Raw genomic sequence first — 11,467 nt, forward strand, 5'->3', positions numbered from 1 at the left:
CAGATAAATTTACCATGTAAGAAGTTTTTTTGATGAAGATACTGGAGAATCCCAGCAGCTCTCCGTCTCCACCCTTACAGGCTCCTCATGGTTTTTTGGCCAGACTCAACATGCTTTTTCAAATTACACTTYATTTAACAGCTCCTCCCATTATTTGAATTACTGATAGTCAGCTTCATGCTGTTTATATTAATCACGGGTCTGATTAATCTACATTAGTCTAAATTATTAATATAAATTAGTAAAACCCCCTCTGCAGCAAAGCAGCACAGTGAAGCAMATTTTTAAGTGAAAAGCTGCAGTTTAGGGGCCAGTTTTACTCTCTCAGTGGATGTCACCCAACGTGGATTGCCGTGGCCACCAGCAAAAACCCAACACTTCCCATGTCATCTGGGTGTGCAGAGAAAATCATTTCATGACACATTAATTTTACAAGATTTTTCTCAAATTTTATACAATTAGAACTTTATTGGTTTAATGTTCATTGCTCTAATGTAGCGTCGTTGCTAATATTTGGTTTCTAATTGGATCTGGATTTTTTCTCCTCTGATGTTGATCAGGAATTCCTTCTTATCCCTCTTTTCCTAGACCAGGTGAGGCTGATGTTCTGTAAATGGTTTTTTATGGTTTTTTATGTTTTTTGATGGTTTTTGGTGGTTATTTTGGTTATTTTTTTGTGCCACTCTTGGTCTGTTGAGCTGTAGAGCTCCTCAAGCCTCCACCTGCTGGGGTGACAGAGCCCCAGGAGCCTCCACAGGCTCAGCCCAGCCTCAGAAGGCTCAGAAATCTCAGAAATCGTCTCTGTTTGTCCCTTGTCCTCCTGTGATGGCATTCAGGAAAGCAAGAACAAGTTTTCCACGATAAAACTTTGCCAGGGATGAGTTAAGTTCAAGGTAAAACTGGAGTTACAGAAGCACTTTTTTAACTCTGGCCATTTTCCATCCTTGGGCCGAGCCTCATAACCCTCCAAATATCATCATCCATGCCAAAATTATTTCCACTGTAGAGAAAATCTCCCTGCAGACCTGTCCTGAAATTCACACCAGCTTTTGCTGATGGAAACTTCCCTTTAAAAGAAATCTTTGGAAAGTTTGGTTGGTTTGTTTCGACTTCTGCTTTCTCAAGGAGATTTCTCCCTTCCTGGAAAGATTCGGGTACTTTTTTGGGGGGGGTTTCTGTGTGTATCAGCAGCTCCTGAATACAGGATTTTGACAACCTATGCACTTTGTTGAAAATATATTCTCTGACTCGTTCTCACCTCCTACATCAATCTCCTTGGTGACAGAGTGACACCAGGCCACTCCRTGCTCTTATCCTGGCCTTTTCTTCTTTCAAAGCAGCTGGAGTTTCCCCCTTTTTTATTCTTTCTGTGCTCATCCCCTTCATTGGTCTCTGGTTTTTGTGTTTGATGATTTATTGATAAATAAAACGTGTTCTGTTTCTCTACAATCTCTTCATCCTCAACAAAAACACGACAAAGCTCAATAAAAATCCAAGTCACAAGGAATAAACCCAGGAGACAGGAGCAGGCAATAAGAATGGAGAAAAGAATATTCTAATAATTTTATTTTTCCTAAATACTATTGCCTCGTGCATTTATATGAGGTTTTTCTAGACCCAACTTTGACCGTGGGATATAAATTATTAAATCATTTCTGTTTCAATTACAAATGAGTGGAATTTCCTTTTCTGTTGACCTGAATGTAGACATATGAATATCTACAAAATATACATACATTCCCTTCTCTGCTGTTTAATTAATGGATGATCAGGGTCACAAATCTGTCAGTCAGACTCAAATCTTTATTCCAAAAAAAAAGTAAAAAATAAAATATTTCCACAACACTAAGAAATGGTGAAATATCCAAGCTTTCAAATGAGCCCCTCTGTGCAAGCTCTGTAATAAACACACCTTCAACATATTCTGACCTCTTCATTTTTCATTGAAAAAGATTAATAATGGGTAGCTTAGCAACGATGCTGTGTTGTCAGCACACGGAGGGGACTTGGCAGCACTCAAGGTCGATCTGCAAYGAGCCCAGATTGAATGCCATTAGCTGGATGCCACTTTGCCTCTGGAGTTTATTGTTAAATTTTTATTCCAGGAGGGGAAGAAAACACCGTGTTGACACGGTTAATGTTCAAACCACAGCAGAAAGGTCTCGTGTGTTGTAAAAGCCYTGTGATAAATGATGTTTTAACCCTTTGGAAGCTAAATCTGCTCAGGATAATTTCTGCGTGGAGTAGTGACCAAGCTGCAGGCAGTTGTGAATGCAATGGTTTGGGTTTGATTGATGAGAATTAGGTTTCAATGAACAGCTCTGAACCTGGAGAATCAGGKACATTTGGCCATCTGTTGGCTGGCTCCTCTGGGAAGGACAGATCCACAAGATTATATTAGTGCCTAGAACAGGGATGGGATGTCTGCAGCCCAAAATTTTAAATTTTAAATAATTTTAAATAATTCTAAAATTTTAAATAATTTTAAAATTTCAAATAATTTTAAATAATTTTAAAAAATTAAATGATTTTTAAAATCCCTCTTTAGCTACTGCACTAAAAGACCCATTGGATTAAACCTGCAGTGGGTCTTTGGGCAGTGGTGGATTTTGCTGAAAAGGGACAACAATTAAACTCTGATCACAGAAAAAAAAGTTCTTAGACCTGCAAAGATCTGAAATGAGGGATTAACTCAGCTCTTCCTCAGGGCTGCAGGAGAGACARACAACCTGTGAGAACATCCTTGGTACCTGATCTTCCCCTTCCCAAATTGGATCACACCAGCACTAAACTTCCACTGCCTTTGGAGGGCAGAGGGATCTCACCCCAAATTCCATCAGCTGAGGCTGAAAAATGAACAAAACCCTGGAAAGAGATGTGGGTTGAACCTTTGGGTGTCTGAGAGCTCCCAGACACTGAGCTTTAAATCTGCTGTGACCAACCAGGCAGAGCTGTGTCATTCCAGGGTGGTTTTCAGGGCACCGAACAACACCAGAGAAAGGGTTGGAAATTTCCTCCTGGAGCTTTGAAAAGCTGTAACATTTAACATCTGTCCCTTGGCCAATCCCTGCCCAGCAATGGTGTGGCTTCCATAATTTCGTACAACTTTGGAAAAGCTGTGATTGTGCATTCATTTTTACTGTTGCAGATTCAGCAGTCTCTGTCCCAGCATTTCCCTTTCCCAAATGCCCGTTTTTGCAGGTTTTGATCAAAAAATCTGACTCAAAACTGGAGTCAGGCATGGATGGGGAGAACAGCAAACCTATTCTGGAGCAGGTTTTCAAACTGTGACACACAAATTGGTGACCCATGACCCCTGAGATAACAAATATTAGCTGATTTCTCTAAACTAATTCAGTTTTCCCCTTTAATTTCTGTGTTTCCAGTGCAGGCAAGCATTTATTTAGGGGTCTAGGGTCTAGAAAATAATTTAATAGTGGAATAAATGAAAAGTTACGGCCATTGAAAAAAAAAAAGAGAGAGAAAAAACCAGATCAATGTCACATTTACTGTTGCTGCTACCATATAGTTAATGGCATGACTGAATTTTTCTTTCCTTTGAAAATGTTTGTACTCAGTAAAATGTCATTCCTTGTGCTTGAGATTAGAGAAAATGCAATTACAAATCCAGATCTGATGCATAATTTTCTAATAAAGTCAACTTTTCCCACTGTTCCCATACTACAGCCATCTCTAATTTATTTCTCATTAGGCTCTGGCATYACTAGTTAGCAGTAAAGCATTCAGAAGTAAATCAATGGACCTGAGAAGAATTTTTAATAAATATTCTTTAAAAACAYGGCTAAAGTTAAATTATTCAGTCATAGCAGGGCTTTTCTTCTTTAATTTCTATTTCAGAATTTTTTAAAAATTCAACTGCCCCCTCTTTTTTTCCTTCAYATCCATTAATCTGTACCCTGGGTGGAATGTCCCAAGTGCATTTATCATAAATTGRTTATCTGGAATCATTATCACCAAARAAAATCAAACCAAAGTTTATCCCAGCTACTCATATTTCATATTGTGCATTCCCTGGAGATGGGATCATGAGTTTTGAAGTCTCTCTCTTGAGAAGAAAGAGCTTTTCCTGTTGTTTCTGTCTTCCTTTTCCTATTTGGAGTCAGGCACGTAATGCCAGCTCTTCACTCTCTCTGTGGTGTTTGATTTATTATGGACAGGGGAAAAAARTATTAAAAATAAAATTTTCAGCATGCAACTCCTGCCTGCCCTGTTTAGTGTGCAGGTGCAGCAGGGCCTGGTGGGGACACAGAGCACTGGACCTGCCTTTGGTGGTGTTTGGTGACACTTTGTGGAATCCCCATCCTCCATCCAACCTGGAAATCATGTGGAATWATGCTCTGAGTGTAAATCCTGGGTTCCACCCCGGGGATGGTTCCTGTTGATTTTCTGCAGATTGTTCTGGTGTCACTGTGTTCACCGCAGTTCACTTTGTGCTGTTAAGATGCTCGTGGGGCCTCTTTCCACTCGGAATTTTGTTCACTCCTTTATTTAATTCCCTCATTTCTCAGGGATTCCCTGGGGCTCTGAGGCCTGGGATCGTGCCCAGAGGGGCTTCTCCTGCTGATAATTATGAAACAAGTGGATTTTTGGAAAACATTCTTTTTTAAATTACTCCACTTGCAAATGCCATTTGGTTCCATTTCATTGTATCCATAAGAGTTCTCTCTTTGGGATCTGACAGCAGATTTTTACTTCCAAAACCTAAGGCTCATAATGTTCATTAATAAGTGAAGATTTCTGATAAAAACTTGAATTTGTATGCTTTTCTCATCTGTAATGTGCATTTTGCACCTGCCCAGAGGAATACATTCAACATGCCTCACTCCTTTTTGCTTTGCTTTGGTCTCTTGAGCTGGAATTCCTTACTAAAATATAGAATTAGGAAGTTAATGAGAGTGCCCAGGGCCTCACACCCTTCTTCTCCTCTTCTTCTCTTGTGCACATTGAYAGCTGGATGTTCTGTAAAGATCATTTGATGCCCCTTTTCTGATGAATTCTGTTGGTTTTTCTGCCCTGTCTGTGACAGGTATGAATATTCTTCCCCACAGAACCCAAGAGGTCAGATAATTTCTTGTTTATCATCCAAACCAACAAATCAGGGAGATTGAACTGAGATTTTGGTACTAGTCAAAGAAAATGCTGAAAAAAAAAAATAACTGCACCAATGATAACAATAATATTAATAATATAACAAAAATAAAAATTATACCAATGCAGTGCTCTGTGAAATCACTGATGGTGACAGAACAGTATTAAAAAATAGAATAAATAGGCAGTTAACTTTATAACCACACAAACTGTGCYGCATTATTTGTGTATTACTTTTCCCAGTGTGTTGAGAAAGCAATAGCAAACTAACAGTGATGCATAATATGAAAATAACCCACTGCCAAATGAACATCTGCTTTCAATTAAACAGGTGTATCAGAAATTCAGCATATTCATAAGCATAATTACAGATTGTTATTACCAGGAAGTAGAGAGATACTCTGGTAATTAAACATAGTTGAAAATTATTGTACTTTTTCTTTATAAACTTGTTTAAAACAAATCAACTGTTCTCAAACTGATCACGTTGAGGAGTACATCCACCATTTAAACAAAATTTGGGAGTGGGAATGGTCTGCCTTTAACATGCACCTAACTTATTATTTTGAGGTTTTTGGTGAGTGATTTTAGGTCTTTCACACTTTAAATGCTTYGATAGAAGCAATGTTTTCCTCTCAGAAGGTGGTGACTTATCTCYCTTCTCAAACACTGAATATTGGGTGTCAAAAGTTCATCCTCCAAAGACGGGGACACCTGAAACTGGAATTCCCATCAGCAAACGTTGACCTTTTGCTCAAGTGCCTCCCYAAAAGGCCTTTGACTGAAGAATTCCTCCATGAGACAGACATTGCCCAGGGATTAYGGACTCAAATGTCAGAAGTGCCTGAAAAATTTATTGCCAGAGAGCCTGGCTGTTGAGGAGCCAACTTGAGGAGTTGTCATTCCCAAAAAAAAACCAAACTGGAATGGTTTGGGGCAGGAGCTGGGAGCTGATGGAGGACTCAAACTATGATCAGCCACTCAAAAATTCTGTGTTCCCTGTCACTGTCCCACAAGAGCACAGGTTGTTGAGGTCTGGGGTTATCTTAGAAGTCATTGGTGAATGAGATTCAAGCCAAGTTGGAAGGTATTMATTTTTAATGTCTTTAAAAAGAACTAATCAAAACCCAAAGCCAGGCCAATGAGGAGAAAATAGGTGAAGTTACCAGCACTTGGCTTACAAGTAGGGATTGAAAAACAAAAAGAGCAACAAGCCCTCCATGCTGTGTTCCTTCTGGTGGAGATTTTCCTAATATTGTCCTAATTAGCAGAAATCTGCAGAGCAGTTCTGGCCCAGCCCAGCAGCTGTGAGGGGTTTCCTCTCTCACTCTGGACAGGTCCTTGTCCCTYGGGCTGTCTGCAGAGTGCTCCCTCCTCTGAAAAACCCATTTAAACACTGAAACAAGCAGTGGTTACCCTTCCTCTTCTCTCACAAAGGTGTTTGGGGGTCTCTGATCCAGCCTGGAGTCCAGATTGAGACAGAATCGGAAGCAAGAAATAACCTGTGCTAGTGTTACAAAACCACAATGTCTTTCCTTGACTTGCCTGTGCTTACTGGTACAATGAGGAGGACAAAAACCACATTTTTGATGTGGTTTTATTTCATATTTTCATATGAAATATTTCATATTTCATATTTTCCTCCTCTGCTGCCAGCAGTTTCATTGATTCCCCATTTCCCAGACACCCCAATTGTGCCCGTTCCTCTCTGGTTTCTGCCCCACTCCTCATCCTCAGCTGTGTGAGTTGTCTGCCTCCAGAAGTGCTGATGCAGAGCTGTCAGGGTGTTTTCCTCAGMTCTGTAAATGATGTTTTCCTGCTGAAGGACGTTGTGTTAATGGACATTTCTGTGTGGGCCTGAGTCACTTGAGGCTGTGCTGTGAGAGATGGGAAAAGTCAAAGTGAACTTCACACAGCAGAACAGGGAGAGGRATAAAAACAACAGCTGAGAACCTCTCCAGTGTGAATGGGAAAATAATCTAGATTCCCATCACAGAGCAGCACCTAAATMTTTTTGTTCGTATCTTTCTTACCGAGGAATGAGCAGAGAAAATCTGGCCATTAACTTTAAAATTAAATTATCCTTAATGTTCTCCAGCTACTTCTGCTGGTGGGCCATGGCTCAGGAGGTTCTGGAGCACTGAGTTGAGGAGTAAAAACTGTACTAATCTCCATTTTATCCATGGGCATTAATGTGGGGAGAACTGGATTAACCTAACGAATTTCTAAAGTTCTGTACTCCTCTCCTCCTTCCCCCAGTTTTCTGTGACATCCATGTAGCATCTCTGCATGCTATTCCAGATTTTACACACTGGAAGAGAAATAATTATTTTTTTTCCCCTTCCCTCTTACACAGCATACCAGACTTTAGCTGAAGCAGGAGTAGAAATAAAATAAAAAATAAAGAGCTAGTGCATGAAATGCTGCCCTTGTTCATGTAAGTCTGAGATAGTTACTAGGATAGATTGAAAATGGAGTTTTCATCCCATAGGCATATCTTTTCAATTTAGAAACCATACCAAATGTAAAAGGGTTGAGGGAAGCAGAGTTTCAATTTAATGAGATGTTTTAATTTCATAGTCTYGAATTTTGTTTCACTTCAGTGGCTTCAGTGCTTCTGTGGGATGGTGCAGCACAGCTGAGAGAAGGGAAATGAGGTGCTGGGATAACTTTCCACACGGAAGATTGAGTGACCTGATATGTTATCATGTGTTCTGATTTGTGTAAATCACTTTTATTTGGTGGAGCAAAGATCTGTAGGAAAGCTTTCAACCGATTCATGACTTCACCCAGAAGAAATAACACAGATTTCATTTCACACAAACCTGCAGCCACAGTAACCCAGCTGAGCTCCTGCACGAGCTGCAGAGCTGCTTCAGACTTCCCCAGGCACGAGGAAATCCATCCAATAAATCCATTGACAATTCCCTTTTCCTGTATCCTTTCACCACCATGCCACTGCCACCTTCAATGGATGTACAAACAACTGGGTTCATGCAGTTCATMATTATCTTGTAGGTTCTTAGCTGGCACTTGCAAGACCCAAATTTAGCTGGTTTATTATAAAGCCAGAAATAATCAGGGGTATTTTGTCTCTTGTTTTTATTTCTTAGCACAAAGGCCCTGACTGGAGGGTGCCTCAAACTATGATCAGCCAYTCAAAAATTCTGTGTTCCCYGTCACTGCCCACTGAGAGCACAGGTTGTTGAGGTCTGGGGTTAATCTTAGAAGTCACTGGTGAATGAGATTCAAGTCAAGTTGGAARGTATTAATTTTTAATGTCTTTAAAAAGAACTAATCAAAATGTAAATACATGAATTGACTGAATTGCTGAATTGACTTTTTCCTCCCCCTATTGATCCACAGCCAATTTATAAGTAGAAGTAGAAGTASCTTTGAAGTAGAATAGCTTGAAAAAAATGAGAGGTTTTAGGACATTTGGAAACATCTCTTATCAAAGAGATACAGCTCTTGCATTTCTGAGCAGCAGCATTTGGGTTCATTGGGAAACCCACCTGTTCAGTATTCTGATGTAGGGAAGTGCATGAAAACTTTATAAAATGCAGCTGAGTGATCTCATACTCATGTCTTTAGCTCAGCAGAACTAAGTCAAACCCTCCTCTGATGGAGTTTTACAGGGCTTTTATTTATTTCTTCATGCTGTACTTTCTATATTTGTAAGAGAGAGATGTGTTTTGGTTTCTGCTTTTATTTTCACAGTGGAATGAGTGCCCGTCGTACTTCACAGAATGACCAAARGATTCAATCTGCTCTCATTTTCTTGGGTTTAATTTTGATCAACTTCAAGGATCTAGTCCAGACTTAAATATTTTAAGTGGGAGTGGGAAAATTTCACCTTGTGGGTTTGATTCTGATTTCAGATGTGGTTGTCTGAAAGCAACTGCAGCTCTTACTCGACTCAAAACCTTGGCTTAAGTGCATGAGCTGTGTGGCCACGTCCTTTCCAGGTGGAAATTACTGCAGGACCATTTAAATAAAGCTTTAATTGGGTGCCATACAGACTCCTGATTAAGGTTTTTAAATAACCAACTTGAAGTTAGAACCAGCAGGGCATGAGGAATTCCCAGAGTGGTGAACACAGAATCGTTAATCTGAACCACTTCAAGTTTCTGCTCTGAATGTGTTACCCGAATTCTTAATTAAATCGTGATCCTACCCTTGGAAAAGAATTTGCTGTGAGCACACACTCATCTGCAGCTGCAATTGGAGGATTCAGCYCCGATGTGCAAATGGACAAAAGTGAGAAAGGGTGAAAAAGCCGTGAGCCATTGTCCATTGTGGGTGCAGCCCCTGGCTGGGCTGGGACCGCCCTGGATGGCCCTGAAAGCCCTGAATGTACAGAACTGCTTTGGATTCTCTGAATTCTGTCCAGCCTCTGGTTTAGGTAAACTGGATTAAGGCATCATGACCAAGGTGGGGGTTCCCCAGCCCTGAAATGGCCCCTCCAAGCCCAACAGGAGCTTTGTGCTGCTCAAAAATGTGTCTCCACCCCTGATCTGAGTGTGACACAGCCACAGTTGGGCTCAGCGTCACCTCCAGAGAATCCCAACCTCACCAACACCACAATTCTCTGCAGGTTTGGGGATTTTTTCTCCCCTGATTTGTGACTAAGTAGAGCAATTCTGAATGGAAAATTCAACTGCCGCTGACAGAATGTCAATTAAAACCTGGGGAGGAGAGAGAAAGGATTGTCCAGGAAGATCTAAAGGGTCACTGCAGGAAAGCCCAGCCCTGTAAATCCAGCAGGACTGAAATCCATGGGAATGGGATCAACTCGGGGCTAATTGCCCTTTCCCCAGTTCAGTAAAGCTGCACACCCYGAGTTCCAGACTGAATTTGGGTTTGTTCTCTTTTATAAAGCACTGCTCCACGCGCTGGAGTTTTACTGATCCAYGGCTCCTGTAAAGTGCCTGCTGTCCCAATTCCAATTTAGTTAAAAAGTGCTGAGGAAACTCAGCCCATCCCAAGAGACTCCCAGCTACWCTTGGCAGCAATGTCCCTGTGGCACAAATTTGGCTCTCCACACAGCAAAAATTAAGTTCCTTTTACAGTTTGGTTTGGTTTTCTTTCTTTTTTTTTATTTTTAATATATATTCACTAATTTAACGAAACAAGTTCTTTACAGCAAATGAACACAGGGTATGTGCAGTGAAAATTAGAGTGCTTAAGAAAGGAAAACAATATAATATGTTCTCTGTGTGATTGGAGTATCCCCAGTGCTTGTTTTCCAATTAAGTGAAAAACCACAGAAAAGCAGGGATTGTATAAAAAAAGGTTTCTCTGCAGTCACATCCAGGATATTGGTAGGAGCAACTGACAATAATTTTTTTGTCTCAGTAGAGTGTTGTGAGAATTAACTCGTATTTGGAAAAAAATACTTTTAGTTGTGGGATGAAAGAGCCTGGGCAAATATAAASCATTTTAATATTTTGAACCAGCCTGGCAAAACTTCAGCTGTAATCCAATTCCTTTTTGCTGGAACTCCTTACACAAGGTGGAAATAAAAATAAGGATATTGAGGACATTGTATTTTATTATATATGAAGGAAATCACTGCTTTTGCAGCTGAGAAYTACCTGTATGATTAGATGGGGTTATTTCTGGTTAATTAAACATTAAATTGATGCTTGAAATGTTTAAAACATCATTTTAGGCCTTCGATGGTACTGATACAAGATTTTCACACAAGTCAGAACCTGACAAAAATGCAAAGTTCAGTGCTTGTGTTGTTCTCTTAAAGCTACACACAGAAAAATCACAACTGTGTTAAGCAAATACGATTTTGAGGCCTAAATGTGGAAATATTTACTTTCAAGGTAGGATATAATGCACTAATCTTGTGGAGACTCTGTTGATTTGATACGACAGTGCAGAGTTTCTGTCTCATCAGTGAGAGATATTTTGCACGAGAAGTTTGCAAACACAATATGTTTTTGTCATATAAAATACAGTTAATTTTGCTCACCRCCACAAGGGAAATTTTGGAGTAATTTTATCAACATGTTCTGTAATGAAATGAATTTTGGGGCTCCCAGGCTCAGGAACTTTCTCAGAAAAAGAAATGACGCTTCTTAGTCCCACTCTGGAGGTTGCTGGCAACCATAAAATTCTATAAATACTTGAAGCAAGAAAATTTTAAAAGGTTAGAAATGGCTCCTTTCTCTCATTTCAGAAAACCTGGAAGAGCAGCAGTGAAGGGAAAGGGGTGGGGGGAGTGCAGAAGCAAAATTAGGAGAAAAATAATCCAGCTCAGAGCGAGGGGCAGGAGTTTTAACAAAGGAGGGGACTAAACTGGGATAATTTCTGCAAGGATGGGGAATAAAGGATATGGGCAGGT

The sequence above is a fragment of the Malurus melanocephalus genome, unplaced genomic scaffold (assembly GCF_030028575.1).
Source record: "Malurus melanocephalus ecotype Western Australia unplaced genomic scaffold, MMel_1.1 scaffold_98, whole genome shotgun sequence".
In the NCBI taxonomy this organism is placed as follows: domain Eukaryota; kingdom Metazoa; phylum Chordata; class Aves; order Passeriformes; family Maluridae; genus Malurus; species Malurus melanocephalus.